Below are 4824 nucleotides of genomic sequence, written 5' to 3'. Positions count from 1 at the left end.
CTCCAAACCAATGCCACTAGCATACCAAAAATGCAGCAAGTAATGAGCAAAGGCTTCGATTTGTGTCTAGCAATGTGTGAGATCCATTTGATTTCATTTTGCCCCCCCTATTCTTCTAGTGTACCCGGCCATACCAACAATCTGTACCACAAATCCTTTTGTGATGGAGCATTCAAAATAAAGATGGGAAAATGTTTCTTGGGTACGCCACGAAGATGCAATCGGTGGCACTTGAATGCCAAATTTCGAAGTCTATCAACAATTGCTAATCTACTTTGTATTGCCAGGCAAAGTGTGAATTTGTATCCGGGATGGACATTTGGTTAAGATAATACTTTTCCATGTAACTTTGGTTTATATGCTTGAAAAATACATATATATGCTTAAGGCAAAGTTTGCCCATAAGGCATAAGTATGCCCCGTCGGCATAAGTTTGGTAAATCCTTAACAAGTTTATCGCCGATGGGGGCATACTTTTAAAGGGCAAACTTTATGCGGATCTAAGCATAAACTTGTGAAGGAATTATCAAAGTTATACCGGGCGGCATACTTATGCCAAGTCGCCCATACAAGGCATAAGTATGCGGGTCCGCATAACTTTGCTAATTCCTTCACAAGTGTATGCGGAGGGGGCATAGCGAAATTTAAACTCTGCCTTGCGAATTTTTTTTTAAATTTTGACTGTGTGGGGGTTCGAACCTGAAACCCATGGGATTTAGCGAAGGGCAAAATTTAAAGATTTCATATATGAAGGGCAAAATTTGAAGACCACCCCAAAAAAAGGGCAATTCTGCGAATTGCCCTCTTGGCATTGGTTCCTGAAGTTTTACTTCATGGGCCTGTCCAAGTCAATTTTCCAGGGACAATTTGCACGATTGTTATTCATTGGCGGGTCTTTAATCTTCGTCCCTCAAATTGTTGGTCTTTAAATTTTGACCTTTGCTTAAAATACCCTGATGTTCTGGATTCGAATTCCGGCTTAGTCATAAAAATAAAATAAAATTCGCAAGGCAAGGCTTTGTAAAAAGTCTACCTTATGCGGCAGATTTTGCCTTAAAGCATAACTAAAAATCTGCCGGATACGGCAGACTTTGCCTTATAAGGCATAACTTTATGCCTTAACCTTTTGTAAATCTTTGCCTTGCGATTTTTTTTTTTTTTTTTACTGAGTGGGGTTCGAACCCAAAACCTCGAGGTATTTTCGGCCACCTTTTTAAGCAAAGGACAAAATTAAAGACCAGCAATTTGAGGGACAAAAATTAAAGGCCACCCCAAAAGAACGGCAATCCGCGCAAAAAAACGATTTTCCAGTGAAATGGTTATCCGGCCAGAGGTATTTTATTGGAAACATATTGAAAGTTGAGTTAGTTCATTAAGTGAAATCACTAATTTTGCCAGATAATTTCAATAAAATTGAATGACCATTTGAGAAATTTACACTATATTATGCGTATCCTGTAACTTTGTCGTCTAACCAAATGCTAAAGAATTACTTGGAAATGTTCTCCACATGTACAGTAAAATATTTTAGAGAGAAGCATATCATGTATACCATAGATGCACCATTTGACGTATTAGAAATGTATGCTAAAAAGATACTTCGAGACACATGAATACCAGGAACTTAATTCTCATTGTTGTTTAAAAAATTGACAAGATAGATTCATGCACCGCCAATTTCACATTATATGTAGACCCTTCCTTGATGTGTACAAGATTTCGACAAGGAGCATGCATGTGAATACCTTCACGTATTGCTTGAGGACCTAATACATGTTAGGATAACATAATCGTACTCTTATTGTAAAGACAATTTTGATATAGAATCTAGAGTTTTATTTTTCTGCACATATAGTATAAAAGGTCTTTATACGATCGTCATATATAAAGTATGTATGCGTAAATTCTTATAATAGTTATTAAATAATAATTTGCTAAAAATGATAACTAATTTGTTTTGCTTTTGCGCCATAAACATGATCGGTGCAGGTGCTCTTGCTCTCAAGCAAGGGGAGCATTATCTGCTTTTATAGCCTGTTTTGCCAGCTTAGAAAGCCACAAAAACGCTTATCTATTTTTTATTTTTTTTTAAATATGCTTATTTTAGAAATTTGAGTTGTTGATCAAATTTTAGGAAAAAGACATGTACTTTGAGTAGTAGCAAAAAAAATAATAAAAAAAAAAATCAAAAGATGAAAAAACAAATTTTCCGCATAAACACTTTTGAAATCTTGATCAAGCATATAGACAAGAGCGTGTCTCATACTGATTAAATGACACAAACTAACTAATACAAACTCTCCAAAAGTATTTTTGTTCAAAAAATACTTCTAACTATAAAATACTTCTTAAGACAAATAAATTTTGAAAATTTGGACAAACAAATTATTAGTTAGGTTAATGTCGGGTTATAGTCGGCCCTATATAGTGTAGCTTTCATGATCATTCACGAAATTCATTCACCATTCTATCTTGAAATTCGAAATCAGCTTCATTGCGACTCTGGAAAAGTCAGGTGTAATTCGCCGCTAAAGGCGGCAATTGCACATTGCAAACCCATCATGTTGTTTTCATGGGAAAATGATGTGTCAGTATCGAAGAATGATTTTTATCTAATTTAGCTTAATTTTTTCCCCCAACAAACTCATGGTTCTTTAAAATAGGTTACGTTTAAAATAGTGAATTTATTTCAGTCGAATAAGGAAAAAGATTTGAATTTATCTCTAACGTTACGCTTGTAATTTGTCTTACAAATTCCATCTGTTTGCCTACAAGTTCATAGGAGTCTCCGCCATTATATTTTGTTTCAAATATACTTTTCGCACCAATGTTTTATTTGACAATGAAAAAAATTGATGTGATCTCATTGAGGCAGTGGAAAAATAGCTGCGTTGGTTAATTACTGATTCATTGAACTTCTAATTTTATATACATAAAAGTTTCTTCTAAAGTTAATAAAGGTGATGTAGAAATTGCAAGGTGAGCATAAAGTTAGTGGATCATATCCCTCAATTTAGTACCTGATGAAGCATACTGTTGGTCTGGGTGGTGTCACTTGTTATAGGACCACCTTTGGCAACAACTATTCATTCACCTAAAAGGTGACTTCTCAATGATAATATTTTCCTTAGATTCTATGTTAAGGAGAATATGATACTACTAATATTTGCTTGAGTTTGTGATCTATCAATTGCCATTCTCATGGTACCTTTAACGTATGGCTGATATCTACTTACTATCAATTTTAAACATTATCTAATACTATACTATTTATAACTTACTTAGGCTTATTAATGAAGATTTTAATCATAATTATTCAGATTTCAGACATTAAATTTGTTTTTTGTTTTTTTATTACATAGGGGGTAGGGGGTAGGGGAAGGGGATTACAATGTGGGGATTCGAACCCTCACCAACAAGGTGAGAGTTCAGGTAGCCAATCAACTGAGCTACTAGATCCCTACTTGTTTGTAATTTCATTTTTACATATTTCATACTCTATTTTAAAGTTTGAATCTATCAGACAGCCATTAGACCATCCCAACAGCACTGATGAAGCTGAGAACGATCATCTACGGCGGCCAGGAACCTAAAGGCCATGGGTGCTATTAATCACGCTCTGGTCAAATGGCCACGTGTCATCAACAAGACTTAGTTTCCTGTCTCCTTAGAACTCAAGGTACAGTGGTACGAGCCTATAGAACAGATCATGTTCAAGTAAGGTCGTATTTGTTTGTCCTTTTAGGTCTGAATCTTAATCATTCAAATTTTAACTATTAAGTGCATTGTTTTTAATGTTAAACCCACTTAATGAGCCTGAATAAATTTGAATGATAAATATCAACGAACTCTTAACATTACTAACATCATATGTATATACAAAGATTTCAACAGAGTTGACAGTTCACCAATTCAATCGATTAGCCCTACCATCATGGCTCACCATTATTAATTACTACTACCCATAGCCGCCTTCATCGGCTACAATTACCACCACCACCATACATCAATTACTACAATCAACCTTCATCATAACTAGTCACCAATATCGATAATTTTCACCTCTAACAACCATTACCACAATAACCAACTATTATTGCCAACAATCACCACCACTGTTCAATACTATATATACTCAATCACTATCATGATTCACCACCACCACAACCGTAACTAGCACCATCAACCACTATTGCTAGTCACCATCTCCAATAGCTACGTGCTGCTCAAAACACCACCATTAGTCAACATCGTCCCATCCCCAATCGGCACCTAAACCAACCATCACAAGCCGGCCACGGCGGCAACCATCACTTATCATCACCACCACCAACTGCCATACAAGTTTCTTTAAAGTATTTTGTTGATATAGTATTAGATTAATTTAGTATTTTATAGTATTTTATATTTATTAATTTTTATATAGAGATAATTTTTATACATTCAGTTATTGAAGAAACAAACATGCTTGATTATTTAGTATTCAGATTTTAATACAACAATTTAATATTCATATATGTGTGTTCAAATTCAGACATTTTAGTCTTAATAAAAATGAGGGAGGCTTTAGAACAGTCTAGGAGAAGATGTAGAAGTATGACGAAACCTAACCTAGCTGATAGACTTAGACCGAAACCTAACCTAGCTGCTAGACTTAGACATTTGAACTTTTATCCGTAGAAGCTAGAGCTAATTGAGGTTAGATGTTGATGTTATGTTTTGCTACTGCTTATAACTTGGGACTTTGTCCAAGTATTGGCCTGAACCTTGTTCGTATTGCTCTTTGTAATAAAATGTTACATTGATTACCAAAGGTCTTAGAAC

The 4824-nt window shown here is 35.0% G+C and overlaps 1 non-coding gene across 1 annotated transcript; it reads right to left on the bottom strand.

The window, feature by feature from the left end:
* Positions 1 to 3513: 3513 nt before the first annotated feature.
* Positions 3514 to 3727, bottom strand: LOC132058689 (small nucleolar RNA U3). The gene has a single exon (XR_009415406.1). It is a non-coding gene; the product is annotated as a small nucleolar RNA U3 (small nucleolar RNA).
* Positions 3728 to 4824: the final 1097 nt, after the last annotated feature.

This window comes from Lycium ferocissimum, chromosome 5 (genome assembly GCF_029784015.1).
Source record: "Lycium ferocissimum isolate CSIRO_LF1 chromosome 5, AGI_CSIRO_Lferr_CH_V1, whole genome shotgun sequence".
In the NCBI taxonomy this organism is placed as follows: domain Eukaryota; kingdom Viridiplantae; phylum Streptophyta; class Magnoliopsida; order Solanales; family Solanaceae; genus Lycium; species Lycium ferocissimum.
Note: the sequence above shows the minus strand (reverse complement) of the source record. Positions and strands in the feature narration are given on the sequence as shown.